The following is a 16,832-nucleotide window of genomic DNA, read 5'->3' as shown; positions in this document are numbered from 1 at the left end:
GGTCCAAAATATTTCACCAGAAGCTCAAATAGGGCCCAGTACAGGTCAAGATCTCCCTCAGACACAACTCTTCACCAGGAGCACTGAGTGTGCAAAGCAATGAACCACCATTGCATCGCATCCCTATATCCATGGCAAACTTGGGCTGCATTTTCTTCCTTTCTTTGGGTTCCTATATGTCACAAGGCCTTTATTTTGTCTAGCCTCTGGTCCAGCAAGAGGGCATGTTTGGAAGGCTTCAGAAGTGCTGAGGGACATCAAGATCTGTTGGTCATCCAGGAGGAGCCCAAGAATGTAAATTTTTGCTTGTCCTCATGGATCATCAACAATAATTTCAGGGAGATCAGTCAAGCAAATTTTAAAGACTTTGAGGTATTGTCTGTAATATGACTCATGCTTTGCCTTGGAAGAAATTGTCCAACAGCAAACCCCCACCCCAATGGGGCATACCTACATTCATCTTGAAGAGATTGTTACCATTGCTGACTGCCTTTGTACTATATTTCCAAGGCCAGCAACAGGCTATAGGTTAGTGCAGCAAATTCATAGCAAGGGAATGCTGCTTAGCTTAATAATTGTTTTGGTTTTGGTTAGAATTTTGCTTGCCTTGAGTACTTGGTTTTCTTTCTTTTCATTTGAAATTTTGTTATTATTTTTTGTTACTATAATTTGCTGTTTTGCTAAGGCTGTGTACAGTATACTTTGACTCCTCCACTTTAAGCTGGTATTAAAAAATTAATATATTTTTATGAATAAAAAGGCAATCTCTAATTTTTATCTCATAAAAACCATCAGTCTTCATGTGTGTTTCACAGTCTTGTAACAGCAGAAGTATCAGGTAGGAATGGACCTCTTCAGGTGTAATGTGGCTTACACTTCGTTACTAGTTCCCAACCAGTCAGAGCTACACAAAGAATTGTGTTTATGATATGGATAGTGTGACACACTTTGTGGATCCCAAATTCATGCTGAAAAACACATCCATGCTGTATCTTTGTGGTCATAAATTCAGCTATGTCAAAATGGACTACTCTGTAGATGCTCTTGATGAAAAAACAGAGGAGAAACATAGGAGTGTTTCTCTAATATATCCCAAGAAATAAAATTATTTTCTAAGGGAGTATCAAAAAATTAGTAACCACAGAGCTGTATGCCTCTTGTTTCCTTGGAAGGTAGCATCACTTATAACTGCACAGCAGAGATCATGAATTCCAAGACCTATTGGGAGATGTTGTGTTTTTGTTTGTTTGTTTGTTTTGTTTTGGTGGTGTTATTGTTCTACTGATGATGATTTTGTTCTCTTGGCCTGGACAATGTATTTGATGTTTTTTTTTTAAATTTGATTAGTGTGCTGTTTCTGTTTTTGCATTATTTCTTTTATATGTATGGGCGTTTTACCTGCTGTGTGTCTGTACACTACATGCATGCAATTCTCTCAAGGCCAGAAGAGGCCAGTGGATTCCACCTGGAACTGAAGTGACAGAGGATTGTTAATCATCACTCTTAAGGTCCTCTGAAAAACAAATTATCAAATGAATCAGCCATCTATCTAGCCCCTGCCTGGACTTTTCTCCTTATTTGTGTGCTGTATTAGCTGCACTGGATCACACCCAACCAAAGAGAGAAGATTCTTGAGACCTTGAGACATACTTGGAGCAGGCATGTTCACTGTTTAAACTCTGAGGCCTCCAGGTAGGGTATTAGAGTGGGTTTTTTATCATGCCTCAGGATCTCTTATTGTCAGGGTTGGAGCAGATCTCTCATGTCTCATCCTGCATGACAGTGCAGATTAGGCTTTATCAGATGAAATGCAGAATTGAGAACACTCTGAGTGGTAGAAGTGGTAAATAAATCATGTTGAAGTGCCATCAAAACAGTGTTTAGATTAAGCTTCCGACAAGCCCAGAGGGATGGAGCCTGCAGCAGAGGACACAGGACTGTGGGGTGAACATTTCCATTAAAGGCTAGCAAGTGAGAGGGATGGCAGATGTTGCTTGTATCTTTGCTCTACCTTCTGCCTTTATTCTGGGAAGTGACTCTGATACCAGGACCCTCCCAGCTTCCCTTAAATCTGAGTCTAAAACACAGACAGACAGACAGACAGACAGACAGACACACACACACACACACACACACATACACACACACACACACACACTGTTGTTCATTTTCTACTTGTCTCCAGGGGTTTTAATATCTTCAGACTGGAAAAGGGTGTCTTTGTCGATTTATTTCTACCTCTTCCACCTCCCTTACATTTTAGCCTTTCAGTCACATCTGTTCCCTGGTAAATGCCCCTGACCACCTGCCTGTAGGAGCAGACTCTGTGGCCTATTTTTGATACCTCACACTGTTGTGTTGTTCTTCTTTCTCCAATTCTCATGCCCCTTCCTTTGGTCCGCATTTCTTCCAATGACCTGTACCATCTGCTCTGCAATTAGCCCATGGCATTTTTTACTGACAGGTCAACAAACAATTGAGAACAGGACCTTAACATCAGAACTGTCCCCTACAAATAGATGTTGCACTTTTACCATAGTAGATCCCACAGTATATTAGAAAATGTTTATTCAGATGATTAACTGATTCTGGTGAATCTCCCCTAAACAGTGTGACTTCTAAGACTGAGGAGCAAGTAATCCTGTGCATCTCAAGACTGGTATTGTCAAAACTGAGATTAAAAAGAATAACCTCTTTATGAGTGATGGACAGATATACACATGAACTTCAGGATAGACACAGAGCTTCTTCAGTTCTGTGACTGAGGTGATCAGGTGGTTTGTTGGCTCAACAAGTAAAGTTGTTTTTGCCAACTCTCTAGAGTTTTTTCCCTTATACCTACATGGTTGAAGGAAAGAGCAAACCACCTACTGTCCTCTGATTTTAATGTTGGGGGTGCAGTGAGTTACCCACCACTTCAAACTTTCAGGGTTTTGCTGTTAGGTTTCTTAACTGCACTTGTTTCTTTAATAATTACCACTTAGTCTTAATCCTTAGATTTTCTCACACACTTTTCTACATCTATTTGCTCTACATTTTACTTCTAATTCTCACTGTAAACCTCATTAAATGTGGTCACTACAGATCATTTCATGCAGTCTTAGAATTTCTTTTGCCATATTAATTCATCTTTTATTTGTGAAGTTAGCTTCACTCAAATTTCAAATTGAAAGAATGCAGCCAGTTTTTCTTCCTTTTTCTAGTTTTCATTTATTGAAAATGTTTTTTTATACAATACTTATTGTTTTCAGCTCCACCAACTCTTCTAAGACCCTCTCTCCCTTTCCTTGTATCTGAAATCACACCCTTTCAAATCTCTCCTAGAAAACAAATAGCCATTTAGATAATATTGATAAACCAGCCTGCCTCCATCTTAGGCTTGAAAACAATTTTATACTAAAGAAATATCATGTTCGTTGCTGTTTATGATTAAATACATTTCTCGAATTTCCTATACCTAATAAATAACCTTAACTCAAAGGGCTGTGTACTATGCCTGTTCCAAAATGGCAAAAATGCCTTTGTTTCTTCTAAAGATAATTACGACCACATGTTGTTGTGACCTCCTGTGGTGACCACTTTGCTGTGATGCTCACTTTGAAACCATGATACTGTATTATGTGGTTGTTATGATCCACTTGTTATGTTTAGGTTCTGCTTCTTCAACAACATTCATTTGCCTGGAAGTCAGCATGAAGACTATGTTCTAAACATAGGCAGAAACATGGAAGCAGAAACAGAAGCAGATGTTATGGAGGGACAATGCTTATTGGCTCACTCCTCATCAAGCCTACTTTGTTTTACAGCTCAGAACAATGCCTAGGGTTGGCAACACACACAGTGGGCCAGACCCATCCATATCAATAATTATTCAGGAAACAGTCTGAGTTGCCTGTTGGCCACTTTTATGGAGGCATTTTCTCAATTGAGGGTCTTTCTTCCCAACTGATTCTAGCTTATGACATGTTGACCATAAACTAGCCAGCATATGTAACAATGATAAATATACTGAGGAAAAAAAATCAAGGAAACAAAACCGTTCACAGCAGCCTAAAGAAGAGAATATTTTGGAGTAAACCTAACCAAGGACATAAAAGCCATCTGAAATGAACACTAAAACACTGAAGAAATTGAAGACCACACTAGAACATAGAACGATCTCCCACAACTGGAGATTGGTAAGATTAATATTGTGAAAATGATCATTCTATGAAAAGTAATCTATAAACAAAATGCAATGTGAATAAGGTGCCAATTTTGATTCTTCACAGAATTAGAAAACAATGTTAAAGTTCATGTGGAAGCACAAAAGACATGGCTGGTCAAAGCAGTGGGGAAGAATAAGAACACCATTGAAGGTGACTCAGTACCTGAGCTCAACTTATCGGAGTCTAACTCAGACAAATAGTTATCATCCTTTGGTCTTATTTTGGATTTTAATTTTGGGTATATGCATTTTATCTTTTTTCTTTGAACTGCTAAGTCATTTCTCTCTTTGGGTTGAGGGACTCTATTTGGTTTGGCTTCCTTCCCCCTTGGATTCTCTGTCTCTAAAGTCTGATCCAAATTTTGGGGCCTACTGGATGACCTTGGAGAGGTCCCTCCCTGCTCATCATCACTATGTAGAGAAATTAAATCTATATCTTCCTTGGAAGAATCAACCTTTTTTCTTTCCTTTCTTTTTTCTTTCTTTTCACTGTCTTTTAATTTTTTTCACCCTCTTCAACAACCACCACTATCGACAGACACTTTGTGAGATCATTTCATTTATCAAGTTCCATTATGTAAAGGCAGTAACTGGGACCTTCTCATGCCCAAATGGCCTGTAAAATTCTTTAAGTGCATCTCCAACTCTATGCCATCTTTTCTCATCAATAGTTCTTTCTTGAGGAATCCACAGACATAAGTCTTTAATGAAATCAAAAAATGACAACAAATGCTGAATTTCACCCTTACTCCTTTCGTCTTTAAAGCATTTCTCATCTATTCCACATATAGGTCATGCTGACTTATTTCTTGCCCCATTCTCATACTATGACTTACCAGTGTCAGTGCAGCAGGTTCCAGCAGAGACCACCTTTGTTACATTTGTGAATTTCCTGTCGACGACCCTTCTTTCAATAATGTCCCTCAAGGAGCCTCTTGTTCTCACTGCCCCATATTGCCTGCCAGGTGACCTGCCATGAGGGTCAATCAATGGGTTCTACAAGGAAGAAAGTGGGGATTCAGGGGCAAGAGATGCAAAGAATGAAGACAAGACAGTTTTCTGATCAAGTCTCTTTTATTGAAACACAATTATGTGTGTATAAGCACAAGCAGGGGAGTGCAGCTGGAGACACTTAACCACAAGTACCTAGCAGCTGGGGACACTATACAACAAGTCCAGGGTATGTCTGAGGAAAACAACATGATTCTCAGAGTGTGCTCAGTGGTTGTGGGCTGCTTGCAAAAATATCAGCCTAGAAAAACAAGTCTTTATTTAGGGTGGACAAGGATCAACCTACATATATATGGCCCAAGAAGGCTGCAAAGAGAATAGCTGCTTTTTGCTAGGGGTGGGCTCCCAACACCTTTGTAGCTCAGTCTGGCTGGAAAGTTGTTGGGAGCCAACTACTAGCAAAAAGTGGCTACCCTCTTTGCAACCATTTGAGCAATATACCAACACAAGAGACTTGTTTTGCAAACAGCCTACAACAGCTGAGCACACTCTGATAAACATCTTGTTTTGCTTACATATCTTGTTTTGCTGTTTATTGTCCCCAGCTGCAAGGCTCACATGAAAAGCACCTTCAGCTGTGTTCCTCTGCTTGTCCATGCCTGTAAGCCACCTGGTAAAGGATATAAGTACCCAGAATTTCCTTGCAATAAATGGGACTTCATCAGAGTCTCAGTCTTGTCTCCATTCTCTGTGCCTCTTGCCCCTCCATCCCAACACACTCTCTTTCTTGCTAGATAGACCCGGTTCGCTGACCTGGACAGACCAGATCAGGAAGTAATTAAAAAGCCCAAGCCCTGGGAGAATTTAGACATCCATCTCTGTCTAATAGGTGTGGAATTTCAACATGGTGACACCACACCTGAATAAAGAAAGTTCTTATAAGTGAAGAGTTAAAAGATCACTCTTTCATTCATAAGACTACATTCAATTTACTCAAAAGTGACTGAAACCAAGCAGTCAATATGTACAGTGTATAGGCTTATCAAAATATCAAATCAATTACAAGAACAAAACAACAATAAATCAATAACAAACTTCAAATGAAAACAAGATAAAACAAATAACCAAAGTTAGAAAAACTCAAACCAAAATCTAAACTTCAGAACTGTGGGAAGCAGCATTCTTTGGCTGCTCATTTTGCAGCACAGACTTACAGCCTGTGGCTGGCCTTGGCAACATAGTAAGAAAGCAGTTATTGATGGAAATAATCTTTTCAAGAGAAATGTAAGCAGGTCTTCTCTTTTTGGAGTCTGTTTTTGATATGTCCTCCCAAGACTGAGCATAAGACATGTTACAGTTTTTGGCTTAAAGTCTGCAAGTTTGTTGACAGATATCCATGAAGTTATTCTTCATCAGGGCAAGAAAAATGTACACTCTTACTCTTCCTGTATGCTCAGCAGTTCTTGATGTGCCTCAGCACTGCCCTGAATTCCTCCAAATGTGCACTCTTGCTGGGCTAGTGGCTAGATGAAATTAAGGCCTATTCATGCCAAAGAAAGCAATATAAAGAAGAAACTGCAGCCCACGATTGCCATGGTGATTAGGGATGAGATGCCATAGTGGTGCATTTGCTGCACACACTCAGTGCACATCACACAGCAGTTCTCTTGGTGGGAGATCTTGTCCTGGTCTGAACGATGTTTGAGTTTCTGCAGGAACATTTTAGACCTATGGAAGGAAGGGCAAAAGACCTGGTAAGGATTTGTCAATTCAGCTCTCCCTCCAACACCAGTTCTATTCAGCTGGACAGTCCAGCATGACCCATCAGCTGAGGACATTTCTTGATGCCCAAGTGTCATAGAGTACCCAGGCTTTATCGTTTTCTCAGCTTTTAAAAACTGCTAGAAACTGAACTCTGAACTACACACTCTACTGGTGTAAAAAAATTATATTTTTCCAGTAGTTCATGTATATTATATTGAGTAGTAATATTGTAGCAATGTCTGAATCTGAGTTCAAGAAACATGAGAGTTACCTAGAAAACCATGTAGATGTCTTATAAAAAACCTGCCAAGAATTGAAGACTATGATTATTTCTCCAGTGCAGGAACCTGCCTGTGTTCCACTTGTCAGTCCCTTTATCTGAAAATACCCAGAGAAACCATCTCCCATGAAATCCATGGGCACTGCTCTGGTCCTATAATCAGCGAGAGTGTGTTAAAGAAAATTACTCCACTGAACTATAAGGTGATGGTCATGATGAAACAGAACATACACCTGTATGTCTATGGGTTTTGTAGGGCACACTCTCAAACACACAAAATATATGTGTTCACACAATACGAGCATGATATATTGCAGTGACCAATTTAGTTTCCCAGTTATGGCTAATATAAAAATTGCCCAGTATATTTTTCAGGTATAAAAATATCAAATCTTGAATGGGATAGGTACATAGTGGCATAGCATATGAACAATGCAGTCAATGATATGCTTTCCTCTCTTAAACCTAACTTGGAATCAGGCTTCTTGGCTTATTATCTAATCTGCCTTAGCAAGTTTCCAAGGCTGTGTAGACTAGGCTTGTTTCCCAGCTCAGGATCACATGTTGGTGGTATATTAGCTTCTTGTTCTTCTTCACTGTTTCAGACTTGTCCCCAAGTAAACAACTTCTTCCAATAGGAGCTCCCTTTACCATAGCCTGACTGACTTGGTGTTCAAAGCTATGAGCCCAGAATAATAAGAATTCCCCATAACTAGGAAAAAATGTAAAACTTTTCCCCATCATTTGACTGTGTCAAGGATATTTTGAGTAAGATAAGGCTGACTAGTTGAAGTGCCAAATGCTTGTTTGGATTATCTCACACTGAGCAATAGTCCATGGAAAGGCTGTACCAAATGGTGCATTTTCACTCTTTAGCTAATGGACATCTGGATAGTTTCTCCTTCAGGGCTGCTCTGCAGACCACTACAACCCTGATGTGCCCTATTTGCTCTGTGTACATCTACTACTTGTTCTAATTCGCTGGGTAAAAGGGGACTTCTTTTCCACTTTCTGCAAAAGGCTTCTCACAGACCTACCCGATTTTATACTACCAGGCCTGTCTGAAGGTCCTCATTATTCTCAACCGCCATTGATGCTGATTTTATCTGAGAGGAAATTATTTTGAATACCAGTAGTTGCAGAATGCTACACAGATAACACACAGTGAGTGCTTTAGAGATCTTGAGCCTCAAGGGGCTCCTGAAACATCCCTGTTCTTGCACCACATCCCTTGGATTTCTGCTGGATGCAGATACAGCTCCAAGCAACTCAATCTCTCAAGGAATAAAATCCAAGACAAACTTGAAGGCAAACCTTTACTGAGCAAAAGTAGCTGGAAAGGAAATGGTAGCAGACAATGAGGAAAACAACCTGGAATGCTAAGAAGGCACAGTGAGCCACCTGACATTCCAGTGGGCCCTGACAACTCACCAAGAGCAGAAAAGAGACATAAACCCATGGATTTTATACAACAATCTTTCCCTTACCTCCATGTACCATATTCCTTTGATTTGCTCCAAAGGACTTCAATGAGAATCAATAGTTTTGCCCCTAATCATTTGAAAATTTGACATCACAAGAATATTTTGTGTCCTGTTTCTCTTGAGAGCTAGGTGGAGATGCAGAATAATTTGACTGCTGTATTTGATGCTCCATGGAAACAAACTGAAATCTCAGAACGTTTTTCTCATTAAACTTGGCATCTCAGGACACACACAGCTGCATGTCTGAAGAAACACACTAACACCACACTAACACCACACACACACACACACACACACACACACACACACACACACACACAGTAACACCAAAAATCATAAGTGAGCAGAAAACAATGAGGAATCTGTCATGTTTGAAGAAAAGGTCATTTGTCTAGGCAAAGCAGATGTTTCAAGTGAGACCTACATCACTGCTATTCTTCCTAGAGAAATAAAAAACCCTAGAGAAAACTTTTCATGGTCAGAATGGGGGTGGGTATATATGCAGAAATTTTCTTTGAAGACTCAAATCTCTCAAAAGAAACCTCAGCTTGTGAGAATCTGTTCCCACATCCCTGCTCATCCAGCCAGCTTTAGACTGTAAGGCCAAACTGTGAGGCCCAGGAACAATGACCTCTATAGCAGCACTCAGAGAAAACAAGCCTGACAAGCTGCTACTGAGGATCTGTCACTGTGGATCAAGATCTATGAAGCCTGAAGAGACCAACCTGAGATAGAGGGAAAAGGGCAGAGGGAGAAGAAGAACAACATCTGCCAAAGGCAACAGTGAGATCCACTTACTTGTCATTTCCACTATGCTCTCATCCCTGAAAACTTCCTCCTACCTGGAATCTCACATGATCCTTGTAAAGCAAATGAGATACAGGTCTTTTCTTCATCTTTCTAAGCCCTGTGCTATGCTAAAGAAGGGCTTCCACCTAGCACCCTTCAAACTTAGTGGCATGCAGTGGTGTGGTGTGTAGCCAACCCATCACCCTTAAAAATGCAGACTCAAGAAGAGCAAGAGCATTTGCTTTCCTTTTTTTAATTTTTTAAATTTTTTATTTTATATTTTATTTACATTTCAGATGCCATCCCCTTTCCCCATTTCCTCTCCCTAGAAAACCCCTATCCCATGCCCCCTTTTCTTTTTGGCTTTTATAGGATTTTTAAAATGTTAATCAAAGGCTTAATAAGTTTGGTAATGTTCAATCAGAAGTGTAACCCAATACCCAACCTAGATATATGAACTATCTTTGACTGGTGGAGACACGTGAACATCTGACTCCATGCCCCCCCTTCTCTCTCTTTCTCTCTCTCATCACCTAGCTTCTCCTCTCCTTCATCTTCTCCTCTCCTTACTCCATCTCTTCCTCTAGGTACTCCTTCCCCTTCTCCTCCTACATATCACCCTTCCTGTTAAAATAAAACTTTTCTCCCAAAATATGATTAGTGCATAATCATTCCTAATTGTACCAGTGAGGTACAAGATAGTCCTAATACCCAGTCCATCATTTTGTTGAATAACCAGAACCTTTGTCATCTCTCCTAACTAAAACACTTAGTTTTGAATCTGGCTTTTTTCTTGGCTTTAGAATGAATGTCAGCTGAAAACCATCCACTCAGATCTTTTCTCTCAAAGTAAGAAGTTAAAGAAGAGCCAGTGTCCCTATTCCCTGGGCTTGGGGAATAAGGTGGTTGATATTGCTCTGCCTCTCTAGGGAAAAGTAGTGGTTTGGTTGGAACAGGGAGGATTAGCTAGGACTTACTGCATAGCCATAACCTATTGGTAGCAATCTGTATAATTAATATCAAGATGAAGTTATAATTTCTTAAGTGGTACAAAATTAACTTTGATTTCAAATTTAAGGATTTCATTGGCATGAGCTTCATAGTGATATAAAAGTGAGATGAATATTGATACTATCATGGGCATTGTGCCTCTATAACACATTTAGGAATACAAGGCTTAGAACCAGTCCTTCTTTAACTTTTTAAACTGATTTGGGACGGTTAGCCTATGAGTTAAGGGACTATAGAAAATTCATGGTTTGAGTTTAATGTTAGGGTGTTTTCCATATTTTAGTTAGAAATAGCTGAGAGGAGTTAACTGACAACAGTCCAGGTTACCTTACATGGATAGTTGGTTTTCAAAATGTCAGAAGTCCATAGAATTGACGTTACAAATATTTCTATATTAATGTTCATTTTGATTAGAGACCTGTCTGCTCCTGACAGATTCCTGTTGTGGATTCTAAGAAGAAATCGAGCATCCTTGGAGTTACTCTAGTTGTGCAGTGACAGCCACTAGGCAAGAATTGACTCTTTCCATCTACAGACAAATTACTGTCCAGAAAAGGACACACTTGCAGAATAGTCGACTGATTATATCTGCCTAGACAGAGTAATCATCCCTTAATAATTCTGCATCCCTAAGGTTTGCCAGATAACTCTGGGCCTGAAGGCTGAAGATTTGATGCTCCAAAGTTCGGTAGTATAGGGGCTTTTCAGGTGTTCAGTGGTTTCTATAAATTGGCTAAGTTTTAGAAGCTATGCTTAGTTTTCCCATAATTTCAGTTAACTGAGTCATTCTGGACTTCTGACAGGGTTGAAGACCTATAGAGCATTTAGTTTCTAAACATGGAGTTTTTGAAAAAGGCTACGTCCACACAAAGCCTTTTAAATGATCACATAAATGATCACTTGGATGAGACATAGGTGAGGGCCTAGATAAGTTGGTGGACAGTGACACTGGTTTATCCATGTTTCTGGTTAGACATGAGGACACTCTGCCTCTGAAGTTTCTTCCTACCTGCTGATGCTTGGCACCCGGGACATAGATGTTCTTGTTGGCCTCCTCACAGAAGCTCTTATCTTCTCCATAGGACTCTTGTGGTTCACTCTGCTCCACCAGCAGATTTCTGTTCCCGCTCTGCAGCAATACCCTGACATTGTCTTTCAGTTGAGAACATTCTCTAAGGAGTTGGCAGTGCCTGGTGCTGAACCACAAACAAACAAAATGGTGATTCCCAGCCAGCTTCCGTTTGCCTGTCACTCCTCCCAGTACCATCATCCCTGCAAGTGTCCTAGTCCCTAGACAGCCTCAGACTAGAGTCCCCAGTATACATATCAGCACCAAGTAGAGGCAGGTCACGTCCAGAGACTAGACACATTCCCCCAGACTGAAAGTACTTCTGTAAGGCCTGATAGCAAGTGGGTTTATATCCATCAAGGAAGATGAAATGTTCCTCATGGGTGCTTATATGTCCCTGGTACTAGAAAACCATCAGCAGGTAGAGGGCAATTCCCCTCTGACAGAGGAGAGAAGACCCAACAGGAATACACTCTTTCCATTTTTGTCATGGATCCCAGATCTTTAAATCTATTGTCAGAGCCATAGAAGTTCAGTGTTGCTTGATATTCCAATCGAGGTGAAAATATTTTCTATGTAGAGGATCCTGAATTTGGAAGAATAAAGACTGAAAGGTCTTACAAACGTATACACTTCTACACTCTTCAGACTTAGGACACCTGAGTGCAAGAGGTACAAATCCATGACCCTTGCCTCAAGGCAGGGTTCCTTTTAAGAAACAGTTAGTATAGAACCAGAGCCCTTACTTTTGTTCAAAGTCCTAGAAGGACAGAAGCATTCCCTGTCTAGTGCTGGGGTCTCAGCTTTGTCAGTCACTCACCTGTAGGAATAGTTTTCTTCAATGAGCTCCTTGTATTTCTCCATGGCATCAATTACTGACTCCATCATTTTCTGGATATTCATAATGGTCTTTTCGTGGTTTCTTTTAATGATATCGAATTCAATGTTCATCCTGTGTTAGGGCATGGCACATGGAACAAATATTTCTTTAAGGGACATGTGCAGAACAGCTGTATCCTGGACTACCCCAGCCAATAATATATGCCTCACCCTTGCTCTTTGGACATGGGGCCTATTGGTGCTGATTAAACTTATAATCCTTGGCACAGGACAGCAGAGCCAGGGGACCAAATGGAGGGAGCAGACCTCCAAGAGCATCTCGTGTGAGCCTGAAGGAATACACTAGTTCTGTGAGAAGTTTCTCCTAGTCTCCGCCACAATCTTGGGGCCAATAGATTTTTCTGATGACTTTTCTTTTATTTTTAAGGCAGGCCTCTCAATCCTTGGTTTCTATTGTTACATGAATTCTCAGAGGACAAGAAGAGTATTTCCAGGGAGAGGCTTAATAACACTTCCTCCCCAGGAGATTCCTATGTGTCACCAGTGCAAACACAAAGAGCAAAGTACCCAGTTGAACAATTAGGTTGTCTACTGACTCAACACTATCCTGACCTGCAAACTGTGCATCAGACAAATCCTCAAACCCCATCAAAGGTCCCAGAGCCTCAGATCCTGAACAGCACAAACACAACTACATTCACACACATACACACCAACCCACTCACAAACACAATTAGAATGCCAGCTAAATCCAGGGAGGTGCCATAGTCTCAGAGTATAAGGACCAAACTCAGAGGAAAGCAGTGATGACCTTAGGCATTTCATTTACACACTGAGAGGCAGCAAATCTGACCAAGTCCTTCCAGCTGTGGACAGAACCAATCAAACTCCAAGTACCTCAAGGTCAAGGATCCTACTTCTCAATACCTGTCAGGGCTTTCTAACATGCACGATTAGAGGTGACACACTCCTTTGATGAGAGGAAATCTTGGGTTAATAGAGAGGGCACAATACAGTCAACAGGGGACTGAGCATAATTACTACCTGTAGTTCAAATCATGATAATTGTACAGGTTCAGCATTTGACTAATTTCTTCCTCCTCAAAGCTCATCTTCTTGATCTTCAATTTCAGTTCTTTCAATTTTGTCATCTCTTTCCAGTTACTGATGCTGGAATTCTGGGATGCTGTTTGCCTAGCAGAGTCTGGAGATAAATAAACACAAATGAATTTGCAGAGTGGATGGCCCAGGGGCAGCAGAGACCATTCTGTTACCAACAAAAGAAGGGTGAGGAAGAGGAAAAGCTAGAGACAGGGTGAATCTCAGAAGGAGCAGAAAAGCAATTTTTGAGCTGTTCTGCTCAGCTATATCCCTCTTCCCAACCACCATCATCATACATATGCCACACTCCCTATTACAGAGAGTATTATGCACTGAAATCCGTAAGCTGCCTCAGACAGACAGACTTAGGGATCATTGTCAGCTCATATCAGATGTGATGCAGGTAAATCCTGGAGTTCACATTGCTTAGCACCATCAAGGTCTAATCATGTGTGGTGAAACCCAAAGTGTCTGAGACCCCACACATGACCAGTGTAGCATCCTTCCCTGTTCTTGTCCTCAGAGTCTCCTTTAACCTGTAGTAATCTAGACGAGGGCTTCAACTCCTACCATGAACAGACACACTGTTAATCTCATAGTTCCTACTGATGGCATTCTTTGCCACTCAAAACGAAATTAAATAGCTCCCAGAAAAGTAGCTGCAGGCTTGTCAGTACCTGGCTCTCTGTCAAACTAATAATCAGAAATTCTTGACTCTTGTTCTACCATTGAGAAATCCCAAGGCTCCAGCTTGTAAGGCATACTCCTGGAAGGCCCAGCTCAAACCTATTTCTTCCAGAAAGTTCCCCAACTCTACCCAGGACTCACTGTGCCTTCCCCAGAATGATTTCAGTCTTCCTTTCTTACTCGGAGTGGTCTCTCCTTGATCACCATTCTCTTTCCGAAAAAGCCTAAGCAGCCTGGAAAGCATGCCTGCTTGTGAACCCAAAAGGCACTGAAGAACTATCCCACAGGCAGTTGTTGTCACCACAACACAGTTGACATCACAGAATATTCTACTTCTTTCCTAGATACAAGAGAATGTCCAAGGAAGGCATTCCTGATGATGTCACTGGATACTGCCATGACCTACCTGCTAAATAGCTGTCCCAAAATTGTGCAGTTTCTGGGGGGCTCTTTCCTGGAGCCTCCCATATGACCCAGGGAATACCCTTTGGCAACTTCTCCATCCAAAGTTAGAGTTTTCTCTCTGCTTCATGACAAGTGAAGTGCTTCAGATGGAAAGAGTTGGTTAGGACCCTGACATGGGTAAAAAAAAAATTCTTTAGCACCCAAATCTCTAGAGACCATGAATGTGGAAAATTCTTCTCAATAATAAATATACCACCTGAGCCAATTCATGTGAAATACAGGCCACTGCCCCGGGTTTTCCCTGTTTCCCAGAGGCCAATATCTTTCTCCTATACCTTTAACTGTATAAAACATGGATAGTATTTTCTTAATGTCCATTCCTTTATAGTGGGCATTGTTTCCATATACACATGCATGTGTTTCACAAAATCTCTGGTTTACAATCCTATCTTTTGCAAGGAAAGCTCCCATTTCTTTGGAACATAGGGGCTCAACTACAGGGCAAATGTAAAATTGTAAACTTTTTCTTCTTCAAAGTATTAAGGTACACATCCTTCCTTTCTCAAATACAAACAGACAATTGTATAAGTGGCTGTCAGTGAGCAAAGGTCAACCTGGACAGTGCACTACTACATTGTAGCCTCATAGCTGTCACTTCTCCAATAACTGTCTTCCTCAATTCCCAAGTCCAGGCATGAGGATGTTGGGGGTTGTACCATGACACTGTACTCATAGCACACATAAGAATCAGGATGCTAGGCAGGGAGTGGGATGGCCTGAGGTCAGGTTGAACCTCAATTGTAATGGGCCCATAAGTTCAGGAGGGAGTCCCTTTGGCATTGTGGCTTCTGCATTCTTATCCTGGATGTGCTGAATCTGTGCTATAATGCCACATAACTTCACAGATGTAACAGTGTAGTCATGTATGGCTTTTGCGGGGTGACATGTGCCTTTGACTACTACCTTGAGCCACATAATATCACCATGCAAAGCTCAACAGAAGAAGGGAAGATTGTTGATGCATTAGAAGTTTGAGGGCCTTTTCTTCCCATTAGGGCACATGTTTTCCCAATGTGATTTCTCTTTTGAAATTTCACTGATGATGTCTTGGTAGTTTCCTGCCCTGAAGGTTCCTGGATGCCCCAACAATGGGCCAACTGGATTCAGACTCCTGTTTACCAAAAGAAGGGTTGCTGCAGAATTATGCCATGGCAGCAGGCAGGTCAACTAGGCTACTCTTATGTCCAGCACACCTGGTACAGGACTGGAGGCCTGAGCTATCTGGGGAAAGGAAGCAGCACACAATATCACACAGCAATCTCTGCTGCAACTGATACAACTGCAATAGGAGTGTATGTCTGTTTGTTTTATATTATGAATACCTACAAAGCTGTTCATTGTTAATACATGCCTTTCACCCCAGCACTCAACAGTTTTTATTTAAAATTGTTGTGGTTAGTATTCCTGTTGTTTGGTTTGGTTTTTGTTTTTAATTCCCGCAGCTAATTGCACGGCACCTAGAATGTTAAACCCATGTATGTAAAGCTGTATTATTTATGTTAGTCAATGATTTTATTCTTAGCAACCACTCCACAGATGATCCATCCCAAAATTCAATTCCAAGTCAGGAAAACAGTCATAGAGATGTTAGTAAACTTGTATGGTCTACCCAACACATCACGACTATAGGATGACATCCCATTTTTGGATTACCTAAGAGATTGTTTATGAGATGACAGGCCTCTGCATAAGTCTGCATTTGGATGGCAGAACGCCTGGAATGGCTGAAAGAATGCCTGTTCTCTGAAGGCCATGTCTGGCCCTTTAGTGCCTCTGCAGCCTGAGGCAGATATCTGCCAAGAACCCAGGAACACTTGGCCAGGGTTGGTTCTGGACTGCATTTTGGATGAGTCCTGAGACCTGGGTGAACAGAGGCCTCAAGAGTTCTGGAAAAGGTGAGCAGAGTCCATTGGGCTGCAAGTCCTCCATTTTATTTATCTTTGCTATGTACACAGTATATGTAAATGACAAAGGTATCCTGCTGTACAACATCTAGTCACTCTAGATGTTAAAGTGTTTGCCAGTGTATCACCCTAGAGTTAGTAGAGCAATACATTTTCCCATTCTGTTAAAGAATGTAATATAATTTTTGTATTAATATATTTTTTACTTATTCACTTTACATGCTGCTCAATACACCCCTGTCACCCACATTTTCCCAATACACCTGGCACCTTCTCTGAG

General features: G+C 41.0%; 1 long non-coding RNA gene across 1 annotated transcript; it reads right to left on the bottom strand.

Moving 5' to 3' along the window:
- Positions 1 to 6,129: 6,129 nt before the first annotated feature.
- Positions 6,130 to 12,505, bottom strand: LOC143441134 (uncharacterized). The gene is made up of 3 exons (XR_013108355.1): positions 12,376 to 12,505; positions 11,496 to 11,682; positions 6,130 to 6,886 (listed from the first exon to the last, which is right to left on the bottom strand). It is a non-coding gene; the product is annotated as an uncharacterized LOC143441134 (long non-coding RNA).
- Positions 12,506 to 16,832: the final 4,327 nt, after the last annotated feature.

The sequence above is a fragment of the Arvicanthis niloticus genome, chromosome 2 (assembly GCF_011762505.2).
Source record: "Arvicanthis niloticus isolate mArvNil1 chromosome 2, mArvNil1.pat.X, whole genome shotgun sequence".
Classification (NCBI taxonomy): Eukaryota; Metazoa; Chordata; class Mammalia; order Rodentia; family Muridae; genus Arvicanthis; species Arvicanthis niloticus.
This window is presented reverse-complemented; position numbering and strand designations above follow the sequence as displayed.